This window comes from Microtus oregoni, unplaced genomic scaffold (genome assembly GCF_018167655.1).
Source record: "Microtus oregoni isolate MIOR12 unplaced genomic scaffold, Mior012 000113F_000, whole genome shotgun sequence".
In the NCBI taxonomy this organism is placed as follows: Eukaryota; Metazoa; Chordata; class Mammalia; order Rodentia; family Cricetidae; genus Microtus; species Microtus oregoni.
The window spans coordinates 557,010-580,222 of NW_024544739.1; the positions used below are offsets into that span (position 1 = coordinate 557,010).

General features: G+C 40.7%; 1 pseudogene; it reads right to left on the reverse strand.

Moving 5' to 3' along the window:
• Positions 1-13,590: 13,590 nt before the first annotated feature.
• Positions 13,591-14,386, reverse strand: LOC121443817 (annotated as a pseudogene).
• Positions 14,387-23,213: the final 8,827 nt, after the last annotated feature.

A 23,213-nucleotide genomic window follows, 5' to 3' on the forward strand; every position in this document is an offset into this window, starting at 1 on the left:
CTTGCCAAAGGTGGTCTCAAGGATTCATTTTTTGGCAAAATCCCTCAAGCTTTACCTTTGTATATAAAGGGCCCAGATTAAATAATCCTTTCACCACTGACAATGTGAAAGTGAGATTCAGATTTGTCCATATTCAGTCCAGTATAATGAAAGGGGTACTATGAATACAAACTTCAACCACAAAATTTACAAAGATCCCATTTTTTCCATAGGGTGTCTGGAAGAGTCCATAATGGTGAAAAACATGTCAGAATTGGTTTCCATGACCAAAGGGATTGCAAATAATTCACTTAGTATAAATAGAGATTCTGATCTAGCCAATGACCTTGGGAGTCCTTAGAGCATCCCCCTGCTTCCATTGACACATTTAACTTGACCATTGGACTCATATTACCTCAGTGCCAATCCCAGGGTCTACGACTGCTAGGGAAACACTTTCGTAACCATGGGACCTCAGTAGACTTTTGGTAGAGGGAAAAATATAAAAAGCTAAAACTAATAATCATGGACTCTGCCTAAAATGTACCAGTCAGAAATGCAAAATATTCATATCATTCATGTAAATGAAGACTGCACTTATGTTTCCCAACTGCCCCCACCCAAATAATTACAGAGAAAATTACAATATCAATTAATGAATTAACTCAGTCTTCTTTTTAGCTAACTCTTACATCTTAAATTAACCCATTTCTGTTCATCTTTGTATCACCGTATGGCTCTGGCCTACTGGAAAATTCCGGTATACTTCTCCATGAGCAGGCACATGGCCTCTCCTGGAATCCACCTAATCTCTTTCTATATCTCTTCCAGCCTGACTAAATTCCACCCTGCCATAGGTCAAAGCAGATTTATTCATTAACTTGGAAAGAAAAACACATATACAAGGGCATCCTACATCACTTACATTGGTGGATATGCACAGACCAATACAACTCTTCGGAAGCAGGAAAGTTTATACCACCACAAATCATGAGGAAAGAGCATTGTAATTGTTTCTTGTAATCTTCCCAATATTTGATGTAATATATGGGTCATGGAAGTTGGAAACACATTAGGAAGCAAATGATGACTAAAATAATCTTACTCAAGTTAAACTTGTTCTTTCCCTTCTACACAATGGTGTGATTAAACCTTGATATTTGGTCATACATTGTCAGGCATTTTCTCCCATAGCAAGACTATTCAGAATGACCTCAGAAGTTTCCCCCATGAATATCATCTCCCCAAAATGTTCCTTTTATCAAGGCATCTCACACTGTGCATTTTTGATGACTGGTTATCTGAAGATCTTTATGATTAAAATAGCTGTTTGGCCTTTCTGCAATTACAAATAGCACTCAAGGCTTTATCACTCTGTTTAAGGAAATTCATAAAAATATGTGGGTTTTACTAAAGTCATCCCAGAATTTCCATTTTTCTCAAGGTGAACAGGATCAAAGGATCCTCAGATCATCCCCTCTTTGCTTGTTGGCCTCAGAAATATCCCCATAATGGAGATATTTCCCCTCTAACTACATCCACTTTAAAAATATATGAGTACCCAAAGAAATTTAATCTTGCTCTGCTTTGAAGTGACAGAGACTGAAATTAGGACATCTTTGCTTCATTAAAGTCACCAGATTGAAGAGGTCTCAACCTTCATTCACACATCAATGTCGCTGATGAGAACTGGAGCCTGCCAATGACTGATACATGATGTTCAGATTGCTGCCAGCCCTTCCACAGTTGCCTCAAGATGTGAATCTTCTAGTCTGTGATGAAGTCCTTCCTCCACTGCACAAGGTCGACTAGGATACTACCTGTTACCTAAGTGGTTTGTGACTTTGGTTTTCTCTTTATGTCTGCCAAAGTCTTGCATTCATCACCACCATCTATTTAGTCAAATTGACCTCAAATGCACACTTGGTAATCAAGAGAGCCTTACACTTACCCTGCCTGAATGAATGGCCAGGGAAGGTCTTTACCTTCTCAAGGCCCAAAACATTCAAATTCCAATCAAAAAGGCATTCAAAACTTACTGTCACTTAACATGCATCCAATCATTTATTTCTTGATGAAGGATGGCAAGACCTTCTCCCCTTTTACTAAAATATGTTTCACCTCCAGTACATCACCTGTTACCATCATCATTATCCTTGTTATTTTTCCCAGGTTCCTCAAACTCCTGTCCTCTTGTGAGAAGTCTGAAAATGCCTTGCTTTCATAGAGATTAAGAATGTCTTACTCAGAATATTATAGCATCATACACTCTTTGGAAATACTTGTGTTTCCACTCTATCTATGGTGAAATAGAGCTTACTCACAAAGACCAAGATGGCATGAAATATGCACTATTTTGCACAAAAATGACTCAGGCCTACCACCTCTACAATGCGGCCTATAGATCTTGTTCTCTTGATAATGTATGTCTGGTATATATCCAACTATCTAGGATTCTTCAAACATTCTTTCATCTCCATATATGGGAATATCTTATCTGACCAATGGCTTCTTACACAGAAAAACATCATCCATCCACTTGGAAAATATGCATTGATTACTTCCCAGCATTTCACAAGCGCACAATGGATATTCTCAATACTGAAAAACATTTGGAAGCTGATTAGCCCCGACAAGACCTTCCTCTGCTCTACAAGGTGCTTATTTTACACTTGATCGAAAATTACCATTCCTGTTTAATTGCACATTGCCATAGACTTCACATCTCTGACAAAAAGGTGTAGACCTTACCTGTGCACAAAATGTCTCAAAAGTTCCAGTTCTGGCCAGAGTGCATTAATATTTCTCATTATTCCCATGAATTCAGCCACATTACATTTTTGAGGAAGATTGTAATTGTCCTTTTATTTCTGTCCAAATCAACAAGGCTTCATTCTATCTTACTTAGTGAGAGTTAGATTCACATCAATAAAGAGTGCCTCAGGCCTGCAATGTTAGATCAAGGTAATTTTCATTTGATTTCATACCTATAACTTCTAATTTGGGTGGTCTATATAGTGCTGTTCTGACTCAATAGATCTCAGCTCTCTGGACCGAGGTCCCTGAACACAACCGCAAGCTGAGTATAACATAGAATAATGTCTTCACTCTAGCCCCTTTGACAGAAATTTCCTATCCTACATGAAGAGGAATTTGTGGATGGACCTAAATCAGATGAAGAAACTGAGTCACAGACTTCTACGACTTCTGACAAGCCTGACGTGCACATTCAGAAAATATGTATTATAGATTGTGATTTCAAGTTTTGTGCCGATGAAGAAGGAAGGGCCTGGGACTTCCTCTCTTTCAGAGGGTATCATTCAAGTTTTAGCTTCTGGCCAATAAGCTCATAGAAATATGACCAAAGGAGGCTGAGATTATTCTACCCATTCCTAAGAAGCATCTGATTCCTCCTTCTAAGCTAGAGAGGCTTAGCTCTTTCACCTGCTCCTAAAGTGGAAGCAGGAATTCTTCTGAACATTTAAGCTTTCCGTGTCTACCTAAGTTCTGCCTTTCTAGAGGTCCAAAACAGTATATATTTTTATTTATTTATCATATTCACAGAACACAGAGGAAACTCCACAATCATGGATATGGTCCACCTACTTAGAGAAATTTGAGAGTGTCCTCTTTTTCTTCCTGAAGTTGCTTTTAGATTATTCCCTCACCCAAATATACTCCCTGGTAGTGTCATCTGAAAAACGGTTTCAGACCTGCCTGCTCTTATATAGAGGTACAGCCCACCCACATAAAAAGGGTTCCCAGATCTTCTGAATATATGGGAGTACACTCTCTAGGTAAATATACTTGGGCCACATACCACTGTGATGTGACCAAAGAAGTTTCATTCTACTGCCTATGATTTACCAGAAAGCCTCAGATCTTCTCATTCTGCAAGTTATCTTCAAATAGGCCCTCCATCTCTAGCTTCCAATGTAGCTAGAGAATACTTTTCAGAACATTTTATGTTATCTTCTAGGTTTTACATATGCTAACCCTTTCTTCTGCAATTTCCCTGAGGTAAGAATTATCCTATAGGTGACTTATTCAGAAATAAGATGAATAAAACACTGACAACATTTTATGATTAAGAAAATCTTTCTGATACTCCCTGGTTCATTCTTGGGAAAGCCGAGGACAGCTTTCATCTCTGAATTTAAACATTACTTTTTTTTTTTTTTTGAAACAGGGTTTTTTTTTTTTTTTTAGCTTTGGTTCCTGTACCGGAACTAGCTCTTGTAGACCAGACTTGCCTTGAACTCCCAGAGAGTTCTGTATGCAACCTTTTTCCCTGAAAATATATATAAATATGGCTTAATAGAGGGCTGTGTGGCCTTCCAGATGCAGAATGATATTAAAAAGGAGATTCTGAAGGGATACTCTGAATATACAATTTATTTTCAGAAATCCACTCCACCTGGTAACCACTTTTGACTTATTTCCCATTCTTTTTGACTGATCTTCATTAAGTTTTTCCTAAGGCAGTAAAGTGGTATTCTTTTTATGATAAAACAAAATCAGTCTCTGCTAAGGTGAGATGCATTTAGATGGGTGATAGCAGCAGATGACCATGAGTGTGTCGTCCTCTTCAAGACAAAAGTAATGTCATCACCACAGACAGGGCTTTCTAAATTGTTGACCACATATCTAATGGAGCCAATGGCAATTGAGATGGAATCTCAACAAATCACCTTGCATCGGCAGTGAGCTCAGAGACGCCATGCTCCCCTACTCGGGCAGATGCTATAGCTCTGCTCTCTGAGGCAGATGGCGATACAGCCAGCCAACAGGTCAGACATGCTGAATTTTTACCAGCACCTCGTGGTGCTTCATACATTATTAGAAATGCATTGAGAGGCTGAAAATAATGGGCCAGGCAGTGTTTAAAAGAATACAGTTTTTGTGTTGTTATTTCAGGGCATTAGCTAGCGAAGCGGCCATGGTGCTGGGGATGAAGCCCCACTGCTCAAGTCACTACAATAAAGGGGGAAATGAAGAAGGTAAGGAAGAAGAGAGAGAGAGAGACATGGAAGAATGGAAGAAATCAATCATTCATTGGATAAATGAGTGAACCAATGAATGAGGAGACCTAGTAGGATAAAATGTGCTGCTGCATTCCCTTTGAGAGTCAGGCCAAATTGAGGATTGACAAGGTTTTCCACTAAAGAGGAGGCTTATTCCATTTTGCCTTCTTTGTGCCCCAGGCCCACACATGAGAGTGACGATGAGGACAGCGAGAAGAAGGGAGAGGGTGTACCATCATAACCCATGTTCTTTCATTCCCAGCCCACTGGTTTAGTTGAAATCCCCTTCGTTCAGGCACAGTGTCTCAGTGTGTGGACCAAGCCATTTAATCCTGACATCCTTGCTCGTATTCTCCCTCAGTCGGCTATTCAACTGGAGCTTGGAGGCTCCATCTAGTTTTCTGATATTTACCCTGACTTGATCTCCATCATTTGCCAAACAAACTTCCTAGAAGAGCTGATACCTATACTCCTTAATGTATTTCACAATATAGAAACAGAACACTCATTGCCAAATTCCTTTTATGAAGCTATAGTTACCCTGATACCAAAATTACACAGAGACTCAACCAAGAAAGAGAATTACACGCCAATCTCACTCATGAACATCGACGCAAAAATACTCTAAAAATTCTGGCAAACTGTATCCATGAATATATTAGAAAAATTACCCATTTTGATCAAGTAGGCCTCATCCCAGAGATGCAAGGCTGGTTCAACATACGAAAATCTATCAATGTAATCCATCATATAAAGAAACTTAAAGAAAAAAAAAAACATTCGATCATTTCATTAGATGCTGAAAAAGCTTTTGACAATTTCAACATCCCTTTATGATAAAAGTCTTGGAGAGATTAGGGATACAAGGGTCATACCTAAATATTATAAAAGCTATTTACAGCAAACTGACAGCTAACATCAAACTAACTGGAGAGAAACTCAAACCCATCCCACTAAAATCAGGAACATGGCAAGGCTGTCCACTTTCTCCATACCTCTTCAATATAGTGCTTGAAATTTTAGCAATTGCAATAAGACAACATAAGGGGATCAAGGGGATTCGAATTGAAAAGGAAGAGATTAAACTTTCATTATTTGCAGATGATATGATAGTGTACATAAGCGACCCCCAAAACTCCACAAAAGAACTTTTTACAGCTGATAAACACATTTAGTAATGTGGCAGGATACAAGATCAACTCCAAATAATCAGTTGCCCTCCTATACACAAAGGATATGGAAGCATAGAGGGAAATCAGAGAAGCTTCAACTTTCACGATAGGCACAAACAGCATAAAATATCTTGGGGTAACTCTAACCAAGGAAGTGAAAGATCTATTTGAGAAGAACTTTAAGGAATTGAAGAAAGAATTTGAAGAGGACACCAGAAAGTGGAAAGATCTCCCTTGCTCTTGGAATGGGAGGATCAACATAGTAAAAATGGCAATTCTACCAAAGGCAATTTATAGATTCAATGCAATCCCCATCTAGGTCCCATCAAAATTCTTTACAGATCTTGAGAGGACAATAATCAACTTTATATGGAAAAACAAAAAACCCAGGATAGCCAAAACAATCCGATACAATAATGGATTGTAGGGAGGGATTACCATCCCTCACTTCAAACTCTACTACAGAGCTACAGTATTGAAAACAGCTTGGTATTGGTATAAAAACAGAGAAGTCAACCAATGGAATCGTATAGAAGACCCAGATTTTAAACCACTAACCTATGAACCATTTTCGATAAAGAAGCTAAAAGTATACAATGGAAGAAAGAAAGCATCTTCAACAAATGGTGCTGGCACAACTGGATGTCAACCTGTAGAAGAATGAAAATTGACCCATATTTATTTCCATGCACAAAACTCAAGTCCAAATGGATCAAAGACCTCAATATCAGTCCAAGCACACTGAACCTGATAGAAGAGAAATTGGGATGTACGCTACAACAGATGGGCACAGGTGATCGCTTCCTAGGAATAGCCACAGAAGTACAGACATTAAGGGCAACATTGAATAAATGGTACCTACTGAAACTGAGAAGCTTCTGTAAAGCAAAGGATACTGTCACTAGGACAAAAAAAGCAACCTACTGACTGGGAGAAGATCTTCACGAACCCTGCAACAGACAAAGGTATGATCTCCAAAATATATAAAGAACTCAAAAAACTAGACTTTAAAATGCTAATTAACCCAATTAAAAAATGGGGCACTGATCTGAACAAAGAATTCTCAACAGAAGAAGTTCAAATGGCCAAGAGACACTTAATGTCATGCTAAACCTCCTTAGCGATCAGGGAAATGCAAATCAAAACAACTATGAGATATCATCTTACACCTGTCAGATTGGCTAAAATCAAACACCCCAATGATAGCCTCTGCTGGAGAGGTTGTGGAGTAATGGGTTCCCTAATCCATTGCTGGTGGGAATGCAAAATTGTGCAACCACTTTGGAAAGCAGTGTTTCAGTTTCTCAGGAAATTCGGGATCAACCTACCCCTGGACCCCACAATGCCACTCTTGGGAATATACCCAAGAGATGCCCGATCATCTGAAAAGGGCATTTGTTCAACTATGTTCATAGCAGCATTATTTTTATAGCCAGAACCTGGAAACAACCTAGATGTCCTTCAATGGAAGAATGGATGAAGAAAGTGTGGAATATCTACACATTAGAGTACTACTCAGCGGTAAAAAACAATGAATTCTAAATTTTCCATGCAATTGGATGGAAATAGAAAATACTATCCTGAGTATCCTGATGAACATGGGATGTACTCACTCATAATTGGTTTCTAGACTTAAATAAAGGTCAGTGAGTCTATAATTGGATATTCTAAAGAATCTAAATAAGAAGGTGAACACAAAGAAAAACATATAGCTACCCTTTGGGTAGGGGAATTAGACAAGATTGCCAGGCAAAAATCGGGATCTTAAGGGTGGAGGGGAAGGGGGATAAAGGGAGGGGAGAGAAAAGTGAGAAGGGTAGGATGGGGAGAACTTGGGGCAACAGGATGATTGGGATAAAGGAAGGTTGGATAGGGGAGCAGGGAAGCACATATCTTAATTAAGGGAGCCATCTTAGGGTTGGGAAGAGACTTGGACCTAGAGGGGCTTTCAGGTGCCCAAGGCGAGGTCCCCAGTTAGTTCCTGGGGCAGCTGAAGCTAGGGAACCTGAAATGATCCTATCCTATAGCCATACTGATGAATATTTTGCATATCACCATAGAACCTTCATCTGGCGATGGATGGAGATAGAGACAGAGATCCACACTGGAGTACTGGACTGAGCTCCCAAAGTCCCAATGAGGAACAGAAGGAGGGAGAAGATGAGCAAGGAAGTCAAGACCAAGAGGGGTGCACCCACCCACGGAGACAGTGGGGCTGATCTATTGGGAGCTCAAGAAGGCCAGCTGGACTGTGACTGAAAAAGCAGGGGATAAAACCCGACTCTCTGAATATGGCGGACAATGAGGGCTGCTGAAAAGCCAAGGACAATGGAAAAAAATAGAGCTTAAATTGAAGCTCACAATGATGGAAAATGCACAGAGAATTTTGATATTGTATGCTATTATGCTCTGTTTGAATCATCTGAATTCTGAGGAAGGAGCAATAGCTGCTAAAAGATATTTGTTTATAAATGCTTCTGAACTAATCCAACATAGATATTTTGAAAATGCCTCGACTTTGAAATTTAGATCTAAGGACATGATGCATTGGAAAGGAGATTCTTATTTTGTTTTCACAGAGGGTGAGAGTCTGTGGATTCCATCTATCCCAACATGGTATGAAGGACCATGCCCTCCTGAAAGGTTGCTGTGAACATCTTTGAAACACTTCTTCGCTCAACTTCCAACTGAGATGAAACAAGCACACAGGTTATACCATGAAACACCTACTTACCGACGCCCTCATTCAACAGGAAGGAGTTTGGAGAGAAAAAAACTGACCCATGTTCCCAAATATGCTTTATAAATGTTCTTTTATATTTAAAGGGGGATGTAATATAGATATGAATAATTTGCATTAGTATAGATTTTGCAATATTGATAGAGATTTAAGGTCAATTTTCTTATATGTATATGCATATTTGCTCTATATTAAGGTATTGTGTAGTTCACTTAAAAATGTAATGTATATAGGTTGTTCATGGATAATCATTAATAATTGTCATGTTTGTAGTCATGTTAGTTAGATTTCTAGCTATATAGATATATATTTCAGTTAGATAGTCATTCTTCATATATTTCTTAGACTATGAAATATGCTATTTAATGTTTTTATATCTTAGGGTTTTGTGATAATGAGACACTCTGCTCCTGGCAGCAACAATCTACTTCAGGAAGAAGGTGGGCATCGACAAGGATCCTTATGGAGTTTGATAGCTATTTGGGCAAGAAACTGCTCTTACCTGGACGATTGCATAAACTGGACACACAGAACACGCAGAGAGAGGACTACTGAACTTGCCAAAAGGTGAGATGGTCTTTTGGGATTCCTGATTCATGAATGATTCTGCAAGACATTTTTCAAGACAAGCAGATAGTGACTGCCTTTGAAATTTTCTGTTTTTGGAAAAGTCTGTGGGCCTGTAGGCTGAGGATGGATACCCTAATGGTACAGTGGAACTTAGGGTGACTGACCAGGCAGCGAGATGTCTCTGTCATTTCTAGACTTTGATAATGGCTTACTTTTTGTTTGCTTCGGGAATATTGTATTCTTCTGGAGACTTTGATGGAGTTGAAAATACATAGATAGTTATAGATTTCAAATACTATGATACAAGATAAAATAGATATAAATATTGTGACTGACATTCTTGCTTGATATCTGTTCTGTTTTGTTATGTGTTATGTTCCTATGTTAAAGTTAAAGATTCCTTTCTTGTTTAAACAGAAATAGGGGAAATGATGGAGGATAGGTCATTGGTTAATTCAATAAAGAAACTGTTTGCCCTGATAGGTTTGAACATATGTGGGTGAAGTAAAAAGAACAGAATGCTGGGAGGAACAGTAAGTGAGCTCAGAGACACCATGCTCCCCTCTCCCAGGCAGACACAATAGCTCTGCTCTGAGACAGAAGGCGATGCAGCCAGCCACAAGGTCAGACATGCTGAATCTTTCCTGATAATCGCAGCTTGTGGTGATACATAGATTATTAGAAATGGGTTAAGAGGCAGTGTTTAAAAGAATACTGTTTGTGTGTAATTATTTCAGGACATAAGCCTCCAAGGCAATCGTGGTGCTGGGGATGCAGCCCTGCTGCTCAAAGGACTACAGAATGGCACTCAGTCATGTGGAAAACTGAATCCACAGAAAGCCTGAGAAAGCTCGGGAAAGAGTAAAGCATGTTTTCTTGGTAAGAGAGATTTCTCGAGCCTGCTCTGCTTGCTAGAAGCAAGCAAGCACACTCATTTAAAAGAGGCTTCCTGAATCAGCTTCAGCTGCAAAACCCTGTAGCACTTAAGAGGTCCTGCCACGAAACATTTAAATGGTGTTGAAAAAGCAAACAGAATGCTTGTTTGTTTTCAGCAGTAGCAGGAAAAAGAAACTGTGATGTTTTAAAATGCCGGAATTCTGGGCCATCCTGCCAGAACAAACTCTGACTGTTTGAGTCAGGACAGCCAGCTACAAAGAGAGGGATTGAGTGTTGTCTTTTGCAGCTTGTTTGATGGCAAGGACCTTGAAACACTGTAGACTTGTGGCACTGAATGTGGCTCTGGCCGGTACCTCAGCCATAAGATTGGAATGGCAGAAAGCTAAGGAATAGGCTACATCTAGCTGGCAAAGCCACCTTTTCATCATATTGAGATTGCTGTGTAAATTAAGGATTCATGTGGTCAAAAAAACAAAGAGAGATATTGAGTAAAGAGAGATTCAAAGACAAAGAAAATTTTTAAATGATTTACAGTGTGTTAAAAATATGTGCAGGCTAAAACTTGAAGTTCTTAAAGTTAAAATAAAATGAAGAGAGTTGTTGGTTGCAGTAGTACACACCTTTAATCCCAACACTTGAGAGGCAGAGAGAGATTGAACTCTGTAACTTCAAGGTGTAGTAGCACATACCTTTAATCCCAGTGCCGAGAAGGCAGAGACAAACAGGTCTCTGTGAATTCAGGTGTAGTACCATACACCTTTGATCCCAATGCTGGGAGGCAGAGACATGTGGATCTCTGAAACTTCAAGGACAGCCTGTTCTAGAGAGGTATTCCAGTTCAAAGATACAGAGAACCTGTCTCAAAAGGCAAAAAATAAAAAGGAAAAATAAATTAGAGCTTAAATTGAAGCTAACAAAGAAGGAAAATACACAGAGAATTTTGATACTGTATGCTATTGTGCTCTGTTTGAATCATTTGAATGCTGAGGAAGGAGCAATAGCTGGTAAAAATATTTGTTTATAAATGCTGCTGAACTAATCCCACATAGATATTTTGAAAGTGCCTTGACTTTAAAATTTGGATCTAAGGACATGATGCTTTGGAAAGGAGGTTCTTATTTTGTTTTCAGAGAGGGTGAGAGTCTGTGGACTGCCGCTATCCCAATATGGTATTACGGATCACGACTTTCCTCATATGACCTCTGTCCACAGAGATGTCAGAAAAATCCTTCCCTAAGAGGGCAAGTTCTTTACAAATGAAAGATTATACAACAGAAGAGACATGGAAGATTTATTTGGGCAAGCTGTTGAAAGGATAAAGTGATGGAAGAAGGTCATTGCTTAATTAAATAAAGAATCTGCTTCCCTTGACAGGTTAGAACATAGGTGGGAGGAGTAAAGAGAACAGAATGCTGCTAGAAAGAGGAAGTGAGCTCAGAGATGCCATGCACCCCTCTCCCGGGCAGACACGGGAGCTCTGCTCCCTGAGGCAGATGGCAATGCAGCCAGCCACCAGGTCAGACATGCTGAATCTTTCCTGGTAAGCGCACCTCATGCTGCAACATACATTAATAGAAATGGGTTAAGAGGCTGAAAATACTGGGCCAGGAAGTGTTTAAAAGAATACAGTTTTTGTGTTCTTATTTAGGGGCATAAGCTAGGTAGGCGGCCATGGTGCCGGGGACGCAGCCCCGCTGCTTAAATTACTACTATAAAGGGGGAAATTGAAGAAGGGAAGGAAGAAGAGAGAGAGAGAGAGAGAGAGAGATGGAAGAATGGATGAATTCAATCATTCATTGGAAAAATGAGTGAACCAAAGAATGAGGAGACCTAGAAGGATAAAATGTGCTGAATTCCTGTGAGAGTCAGGTCATATGAAAGATGGACATTGTTTTGCACTGAGGAGGAGGATTTTTCCATTTTGCCTTCTTTGTGCTCCAAGCCCAGCAACAAGAGTGATGATGAGGACTGGGAGAAGAAGAGGTGAGGGTGTACCAGAATTCCCTGGTATAAGTTATCACCCAAATTGTAGCCAAATCACCTGACCTGAGACAGCTGATCTACATGCTGGACCCTAACTGGCAGTTTGACAACTCTAACATTTTAACCAAGTTTGTGAAGATTAAGAAAGCAAAAATCGCCCCGTTAAGGGTGGCAGGATCCTTACATGATGGGAGTCAGACATCAATACCATACTGGTATTTGGGGGTCTGATGGGTTTGTGGGGTCTTTGCCACACTCCACCTAGCATCAGGGATTCCCTCGTTTACTGATTTGATGGAGATCGGTGCATTCATCATATGTGTGCATGTCACACATTAGTGGGCATCAATGTGTACATGTTTATCCTGTGTGTGGATGCGTCTGTCGATGAGATTTATAGCCCAAGTCCTACAGAACATGATCAATGAAAGGGAACACTGTTTTCCAGATATGACAGGGCAATTATTTAAATGAACTCACAAGGGTTGGATGGCATGCAAAGGACCAAAGAGAGTTCAAGGAATACCGAATCCAGGCATGACAAAGTAGGTGGCAGACAGAATTCTGACAAATGGAAGTAGATAGCATGACGTCCATCCCACTGCAGAAGAGCAACTTGGAGGAGACACTTTTCTCTAAGCAGAAGGCTCCTGGTCACTCAACATGCTCCAGTGGAGTTCAAACATCCAGTGACTTACAGCCAGTACAAATTAAAAAATTCATCAAATGAAACTTAATTTCCTCTGATTTTGAGTATACATTTGTGTCCCTTCCTGATTAATCTACTCTTTATCCTCTTAAGTCCCAATACCTCACTCTGATATCTGTCACATCTTTGCAGTTGACATGTTTTTCCCTCAAGCTTTATCCCGCCCCGAGATCCTACAACTTTTGTCCCCTCTCCACTACTCCATAGACAGCCATCTTGTCCTTTACCACACCAAGCATTCCCAGTCCATCCTCTCCAAGGGGAAAGACCATAAATCCTGCTTTGTTTTGAGGCATGTATTTCTGTGATGGCCCATCCACCAAGCATAATCCATCATTCACCAAAGAACAAAACATGTTCACAAATTTTTAGTTTTCGAGCAAGAATATTCCATTGGAAAAAATACCAGGATTAATAGAAGACCTGCGGTATCTCTGAAAAAAAAACATTCCCCAAACACAGTTTTAAGTGTGCCCCTCAAATTTTGAGAATTTCCCTTTAACAGATCTTCACCAAATCGTAGACATAGATATGGAAGTCATTATTAAACTTGATGAAATACACAGAAGGTTTGGTGGGAACTTGGCAAATAATTTTACCTATCTCTTGGGTTCCATCTTTTTTGTTGTACTGCACACCTTTGTGTGCCAAGGAATCCCTGCCTAATGCCATCGTCACCTCTACTGGAGGACATTCAGGCATGATGTGGACGTTGCGTTCAATGGAGTCATCAAGATGGTGGTAAAGGTACAGGACTGGATCATTCTCCTTGACAATGTAGAAACAGGTCATCCTGGTCTGCACCTCATCTGGGACCATGACACTGCACTCCTCCTTAGAGCCTGGCATGATGTGGAGGTTGCCTTCAAGGTAGTCATCCAGGAGGTGGTAAATATACAAGACCGGATCTTTCTTGTAGGTAATATAGAACCAGGTCTTCAAGATTGGCACCTCCTCTAGGACCATCCCATTCCAGTCTTCCTTAGAGCCATTTGTGCCCGTGAATGTATGTTTCACTGCTCTGCCAACTATGGTGTTTGACAGATGAGTGTCTGTCACCTGAGGAAATGGCACATTATTAGGCAGGATCTTAAGGTTTAAAATCCTTTGATCGCTGTGAAGCTCCAAGCCATAGACACAATCAATCCCATCATATTTCAACAAATAGAGAGAGGGATATGTTGGCAGTTGATCTAGAATGATGGCTTTCCACTGGGTGACTGGTTCATTGGCTTCCTTCCTAGCCATGAGAAATTCGGCGGCCAACAATATTCTCCAGGGCCTCAAAAGGCTTACTCAGTTTTTGCTTCTGGAGAGTTGGCCCATTCTTCTTCTGGAGAGGTGGCATGCATCTCATACTAAGAGGCTTCTTCATCACGGTGGTAGATTTACTGAGATAGGCCACAACACTCCTGTTCCACTGTCTCTTGGCTCTCTTTCTGTGCTTGGGCTTCATAGCTGCCAATCTCTGCATTGGAAGAATTCTTCAGTTTCAATAAGACAAAAACTGGTTTCCTCCACCATAAGTGCCTGCAAGGTTAAGAAGGGGAGGATGTGATGTCAAGATTCTTTTCTGGAAGATCTTTGGGGAAGGTGATAAAGGCAGTGCTGAATAGATTTGGGCTGCCTAAATGTAATTTGGTCTTAAGAAATTCATAGGAAAATTATCAAACTATTGTCTACAGCTCAGTATATGTGTATCAGAGACATATTCCTGCTGCCCAAAGGCAATGGACCTCTACTGAGAAACCTTATTCCGGACTGACTGTGTCAATGAGAGGAGACTGGATGCCTATGCCCAAAGTGAGAAAGAAAAATCTGAACAGATGGCAAAGAATTCGAAGGACAGCCACTTCTCTCCTTCCCACTCAAGCTGTTGGTTAGGTGGTTGATCCAAAACCACCTGCCCAAGGTCATGGCACTCCAGTCCACTGGTTCTATGTATTGTGTCTCCTGATCCAGACCCAGGTTTATTACATAAAGCCATTCCATGTCTTCACTAGAGAAGTGAGTTTTGTGAGACAAACTCCAATAATAAAGACTCATTAATCTGGGCAACAGCACCATTTAGAAATAATTAATATCTTTTAAAACACATATGGACAAAGAGGATCTTCGCCCCTTTCGTGAACTGATGAATTGGACATTGATAGCAAAGATAAAGTGGGAAGAATACCTGGCATTCACTGTCCCCACAGCTATCAAATATAGAAGCTGTTAACAACATAAATTTTAGACTCACAGGAGATTTGAAGGAAACCTCTCTAGGACTACAGAGGTCCCTGTTTCTTCCTAAACATATTTACCAAAAGAAAATGTCTTGGCGCTCCAGATTCCATCTTCTGGAAATGTTCAGCTGCCTAATCCTGTTGAACAGTTGTGGAGCCCAAGAGCTGAACTCACCTCCTCAGCCACCGTGAAGATAGTCAGCCCACCTTCAAAGAAGACTAGTTCTTCATGAGGAACAGTGTTGCCACCCCCAACCAAAGCTTTGTGACATCATCAAGACTCTACTTAGGTCATTAAACCCCTCATAGGCAGTTTTCTTCCCTACTAACCCACAGAAATATCTAGCATACATGTCCTATAATGCTGCTCACACAGCCCCCTGGAGACCCAAAATAAAACCTCACTCATCTTCCCAAATACATGAGTCATATTTTGCCAGGTAACCCAATCTCTTTTTGTGCCTTTTCTGTAAAAAAGTCTTTGGTGTCTGAGTCAACAACTCACATGTATGTTTTTTTTCTAGCTCCAATCTCTTTATTGGTTATCTACTATTGATTTTTATATTACTTCATAATAATGAGTATTAAAATTTCCACTTCGTTTCCTCCTCCCACTTTCTTCTCGCTCCCCCACCAAACATCTCCACTCCTTCTCCAATCCAAATTGAGGGTGGGGTACCTTGACCTGTTTGAAGTCCAAGCCCAAACTTCATCCATCGAGATTTAGGAAGGTATGCATCCACATCAAATAGGATCACATAAAAGCCTGTATATGAAGTGCAGACAAATGCCAGTGCCAATATCATTGGCTTTTCAGTCTGCCCCACTTGTCAGCCACATTCAGAGCTTCCACTTTGATCTCATGTTCTTTCATTCCCAGGCCAATGGTTTAGTTGAAATCCCCTTCATACCGGCACAGTGTCTCAGTGTCACAGTGTGTGGACCAAGCCATTTTATTCCTGACATCCTTGCTCTTATTCTCCATTAGTCTTCTATTCAACTGGAGCTTTGAAGCATCATCTAGTTTTCTTATTTTTACCCACTTGATCTCCATCATTTGTCATACAAATGTTCCATGGTGATATTCAAGATAGTCCTCTGTCTGACTATAGGAAAAGGCACCCATGGTGGCTATGGACTGTCATAGTGCAGTCAATCTCTCCTCACCTGCCCAAGTTCCTAGATGGGGTCAGCCCATGGCTTTCTAAGAACCCCTCGAGTGGTAATGATATTGACAACCTCAGAATGGCCTACTCAATTAATATCATCAGTGCATTTGCATTAATTTGTATGTGTGTGTGTGCATAAATCACAATAAAAACAAATGGATTGTAATATTGAAATTTTTTCTCATCTTGAGAAGAATGATTGCTAAAGAAATACTGTCATAGTAGTACTGAGAGTGTAAGCTTTCCAGCAAGGAGAAGTAACTAGAGGAATCCCCCAGGAGTTAGGCTCAGTGTCCCAGGAATTACACCCAAGGAAAGTCAATGAACTCATGGATGGAAGATAAAACTCAGCATAAATAACACTCCAAATCAATTAGGTGGAACATGAGATACACTTGCAACAGTTTCAAGATCTCTAAAATGCCTGGACTAGAACATAAGGGGAACACAATGATGTGGAGCTGAAAGTGCATGGCAAATCTGATTGGATGTGACAAAAATTATGGAAGCATACCCAGGAAACCAACAGTGGGACAAATCCCTAAGTAATCTCTATGACAACATATCATGTTGACAATTCTGAGATTTATAGACAAAGGAAAGATCTTAAATATGTCACTGTCACACTGGTGATGATTAACCCATTCCATCGTAGTGTGACTCCCTGATGTTTTTAAGATAACCTGTCAATTCTGTCTATTTAGTTACAGGGAAATTTGCATTGTTTGCAGAGATTAACTAGCAGCACCATTTACTGACAAGCAAAGTCAAGGCAAAGCAATCATAGACATGTTGTTGAATGCTGATGATGTTATTGGGAGTTTTGTGGGTTTTTTTTCTTTTTTTTATTTTTTGTGGGTTTTTTTCTTAAAGGGAAATCATCGGTGACTCTCATGCATGAAAAGATCCTATCTCTGTGATGTATCTGGAAGGACTGTAATAAATAAACTAAAATAGTTTTTGTTTTCTCACATTCTAGTAACCTTTTTTTTGTTATATCCAAATAAGTGTGTTGCATGAGTTTCTTCCACTCTTTCAACCAATAGCCACTGACATACCAGCCCATTGAGGTGTGGTCTCTCTCTCATTCAAAAACCAACATTTACCTTCAGCTTGATCTCTTGCTTCCAGTTTTCCTTCTGGTTTCTAGGCTCCTTTCCTGATCCTGCTGAGGGCTTTTGTCAGGGCTGGTCATCTGTAAGTTTTTGCCCTTTAACGAAATAATCATTCTATTAATGACAATTCTAAACAGGTGTGGGAGATTGTTTGTGACTTATGCCTTCATTTGTGAGTCAAGCAACCTGGGTGTGAATGGTGTTCTCTCTGTTCATGTGGGAAGGCATGGCACCAGGAGTAGATGGCTGCTCATTCTCTGAATGGAAATCAGTAAACAGTGGAAACCAAGGACAAGGATGTCCTGAAATATCAAGGCTTGTCCTTTCAGGCCCCAAAGCCTCCTGCTAGGTGCAGGGTCACAACAATCTCCAAAACCCTTGAGCGTGAAGTATTCAGAACCAGAAGACTGTGTGTGCCAAATCACATGAAATCATCGTGAGTACGCCAATATGCTTTTTAATGCTACATTATTTTGTCCCATCAGAACCATGTCTATTACCAATAAACATAACTAGCTGCATCTTGGGTGTCCTAGAATTGCTTTAACTTGTTGCTGGGACACACTTACAAAGCTTCCTGTGTTGTTATGTGACCTTAAGGGGACAGCACTTATTTCAGAAATCAAAGGCTGTTGGGTTCAAACCTATGCTTCGCTGTTGGTGAAAAATCGGTTGCCTATAGCTACTCTATGGAAGGATGGATTTGACTAAGAAAGGGAGAGAGCATTAATGGAGGCAGGTAACCTTGCTTTTGCACAACGACCCATTTTGAGGCCTTACTTCAGGCTCCTCTCTTCTCCTAATCTTGGTTTCTTTATTAGTTTAGGAGAAGAATTAGAACTCAATCTACATGATCTGTGAACACTGAATGAGTTAAGTATGTGTGACTACCTTGTTGTCTGCCTGTCTGACAACAGGGGCAGAGTTCATGGGCATCTGACACATAGCACAGGATAGTCAGCAATCAATCTCTGGTCCACCAAACTCTACAGCATAAGAGTTGTCATGGTTGCTCATCTGATCTTCCTCATATGACCTCCATCCACAGAGATGTCAGAAAAATCCTTCCCTGAGAGGGCAAGTTCTTTACAAATTAAAGATTATACAACAGAAGAGACATGGACGATTTTTTGGGGCAAGTTGTTGAAAGAATAAAGTGATGGAAGAATGTCATTGCGTAATTTAATAAAAATCTGCTTCCCTTGATAGGTTAGAACATAGGTGGGAGGAGTAAAGAGAACAGAATGCTGAGAGAAAAAGAAAGTGAGCTCAGAAATGCCATGCACCCCTCACCCGGGCAGACACTGTAGCTCTGCTCTCTGAGGCAGATGGCGATGCAGCCAGCCAGCAGGTCAGGTATGCTGAATCTTTCCTGGTAAGCGTATCTCGTGCTGCAACAGACATTATTAGAAAAGTGTTAAGAGGATGAAAATAATGGGCCAAGGCGTGTTTAAAAGAATACAGTTTTTGTGGTATTATTTCGGGGCATAAGATAGCTAGGCGGCCATGGTGCTGGGGACGCAGCCCCACTGCTCAAATTACTACTATAAAGGGGGAAATGCAAGAAGGGAAGGAAGAAGAGAGAGAGAGAGATATGGAAGAATGGATGAATTCATACATTCATTAGGAAAATGAGTGAACCAGTGAATGAGTAGACCTAGAAGGATAAAATGTGCTGCATTCCCTGTGAGAGTCAGGTCATATGAAAGATGGACACTGATTTCCACTGAGGAGGAGGCTTCTTCCATTTTGCCTTCTTTGAGCTCCAATCCCAGCCACAAGAGTGATGATGAGGACTAGGAGAAGAAGAGATGAGGGTGTACCAGAATGCCCTGGTACAAGTTCTCACCCAAATTGTAGCCAAATCACCTGACCTGGGACAGCTGATCTACATGCTGGACCCTAACTGGCAGTTTGACAACTCTAACATTTTAAGCAAGTTTGTGAAGATCAAGGAAGCAAAAATCGCCCCGTTACAGGATGGCAGGATCCTTACATGATGGGTCAGACATCAATACAATACTGGTATTTTTGGGTCTGAGGGGTTTGTGGGGCCTTTGCCACGCTCCACATTGAATCAGCGATTCCCTAGTTTACTGATTTGATGGAGAACGGTGCATTCATCATATGTGTGCATGTCATACATTAGTGGGCATCAATGTGTACATGTTTATCCTGTGTGTGTGTGCGTCTGTCAATGAGTTTTATAGCCCAAGTCCTACAGAACATGATCAATGAAAGGGAACACTGTTTTCCATATATGACAGGGCAATTATTTAAATGAACTCACAAGGGTTGGATGGCATGCAAAGGACCTATGAGAGTTCAAGGCATACCGAATCCAGGCATGACAAAGTAGGTGGCAGACAGAATTCTGACAAAAGTAAGAAGGTAGCTTGACATCCATCCCACTGCTGAAGAGCAGCAGGGAGACACATTTCTCTAAGCAGGAGGCTCCTGGTCACTCAACATGCTCCAGTGGATATCAAACATCCAGTGACTTACAGCAAGTATGAATTAAACTATTCATCAAATGAAACATAATTTTCTCTGATTTTGAGTATACATTTGTGTCCCTTCCTGATTAATCTACTCTTTATCCTCTAAAGTCCCAATACCTCACTCTGATATCTGTCACATCTTTCCAGTTGACATGTTTTTCCCTCAAGCTTTATCCCGTCCCGAGATCCTACAGCATTTGTCCCCTCTCCATTACTTCCTAGACAGTCATCTTGTCCTTTACCACACCAAGCATCCCCAGTCCATCCTCTCCAAGGGGAAAGATCATAAATCCTGCTTTGTTTGAGCCATGTATTTCTGTGATGTCCCATCCACCAATCACAATCTATCATTCACCAAAGAACACAACATGTTCACAAATTTTTATTTTTTGCTCAAGAATATTCCATTGGAAAAAATACCAGGATTAATAGAAGACCTGAGGTATCTCTGAAAAAAAACACATTCCCCAAACACAGTTTGAAGTGTGCCCCTCAAAATTTGAGAATTTCACTTTAACAGATCTTCACCAAATCATAGACATAGATATTGAATTCATAATTAACCTTGAGGAAACACACAGAAGTTTTGGTGGGAACTTAGCAAATAATTTTACCTATCTCTTGTGTTCCATCTTTTTTGTTGTACTGCACACTTTTGCCTGCCATGGAATCCCTGCCTAATTCCAAAGTCACCTCTACTGGAGGATATTCAGGCATGATGTGGACGTTGCCTTCAATGGAGTCATCAAGATGGTGGTAAAGGTACAGGACTGGATCATTCTCCTTGACAATGTAGAAACAGGTCATCATTGTCTGCACCTCATCTGGGACCATGACACTGCACTCCTCCTTAGAGCCTGGCATGATGTGGAGGTTGCCTTCAAGGTAGTCATCCAGGAGGTGGTATATATACAAGACCGGATCATTCTTGTAGGTAATATAGAACCAGGTCTTCATGATTGGCACCTCCTCTAGGACCATCCCATTCCAGTCTTCCTTAGAGCCATTTGTGCCCGTGAATGTATGTTTCACAGCACTGTCAACTATGGTGTTTGCCAGATGAGTGTCTGTCACCTGAGGAAATGGCTCATTATTCGACAGTACATTAAGGTTTAAAATCACTTCATCGCTGTGAAGCCACAAGCCATAGACACAATCAATCCCATCATATTTCAACAAATAGAGAGAGGGAAATATTGGCAGTTGATCTAGAATGATGGCTTTCCACTGGGTGACTGGTTCATTGGCTTCCTTCCAGCCATGAGAAATGCTGCGGCCAACAATATTCTCCAGGGCCTCAAAAGGCTTACTCAGTTTTTTTCTTCTGGACAGTTGGCCCATTCTTCTTCTGGAGAGGTGGCATGCATCTCATACTAAGAGGCATCTTTGTCATGACGGTAGACATACTGAGATAGGCCACAACACTCCTGTTCCACTGTCTCTTGGCTCTCTTTCTGTGCTTGGGCTTCATAGCTAATAATCTCTGCATTGGGAGAATACTTCAGTTTCAATCAGACACAAAGTAGTTTCCTCCACCATAAATGCCTGCAAGGATAAGAGGGGAGGATGCGAGGTCAAGACTCTTTTCTGGAAGATCTTTGGGGAAGGTGACAAAGGCAGTGGTGAATAGATTTGGGCTGCCTAAATGTATTTTGGTCTTAAGAAATTCATAGGAAAATTATCAAACTATTGTCTACAGCTCAGTATATGTGTATCAGAGACACATTCCTGCTGCCCAAAGGCAATGGACCTCTACTGAGAAACCTAATTCCGGACTGACTGTGTCAATGAGAAGAGACTGGATGCCTATGCCCAAAGTGAGAAAGAAAAATCTGAACAGATGCCAAAGAATTCGAAGAACAGCCACTTCTCTCCTTGCCACTCAATCTGTTGGTTAGGTGGTTGAACCAAAACCACCTGACATAAGTCATGGCACTCCAGTCCACTGGCTCTCTGTATTGTGTCAGCTGATCCAGACCCAGGTTTATTACATAAAGCCATTCCATGCCTTCATTAGAGAAGTGAGTTTTGTGAGACAAACTCCAATAATAAAGACTCATTAATCTGGGCAACAGCACTGTTTAGTAATAATTAATATCTTTTAAAACACATATGGACAAAGAGGATCTTTGCCACTTTTGTATACTGATGAATTGGACATTGATAGCAAAGATAAAGTGGGAAGAATACCTGGCAATCACCATCCCCACAGCTATCAAAATAGAAGCTGTTAACAACATAAATTTTAGACTCAGAGGAGATTTTATGGAAACCTCTCTGGGACTACAGAGGTCCCAGTTGCTTCCTAAACATATTTACCAAAAGAAAATGTCTTGGCTCTCCAGATTCCATCTTCTGGAAATGTTCAGCTGCCTAATCCTGTTGAACAGTTGTGGAGCCCAAGAGCTGAACTCACCTCCTCAGCAACCGTGAAGATAGTAAGCCCACCTTCACAGAAGACTAGTGCTTCATGTGGAAGAGAGTTGCCATCCCAAACCACTGTTTTGAGACATCACCAAGGCTATACTTATGTCATAACACCCCTCATAGGCAGGTTTCTTCCCTACTTGCCCACAGAAATATCCAGCATGCAGGTATTATAATGCTGCTCACACAGCCGCCTGGAGACCCAAAATAAAAATCCCACTCATCTTCCCAAATACATGAGTCATATTATGCAAAGTAACTCAATCTCTTTATGTGTGCTTTTTTTTTTTCCGTAAAATAGTCTTTGGTGTCTGAGTCAACAACTCACATGAATCTTTTTTTTTCCTAGCTCCAAGCTCTTCATTGGTTATCTTCTATTGATTTTTATATTACTTCATAATAATGAATATCAAAATTTCCACTTCATTTCCTCCTCCCACATTCTTCTCACTTCCCCACCAAACCTCTCTACTCCTACTCCAATCCAAATTGTTGGCGGCATTCCTTGACCTGTGGGAAGTACAAGCCCAGCCTTCATCCATCGAGATTTAGGAAGGCAAGCATCCACATAGAATAGGATCACAAAGAAGCCTGTATATGAAGTGCAGACAAATGCCAGTGTCATTACCATTGGCTTCCCAGTCTGCCACAATTGTCAGGGACATTCAGAGCTTCCACTTTGATCCCATGTTCTTTCAT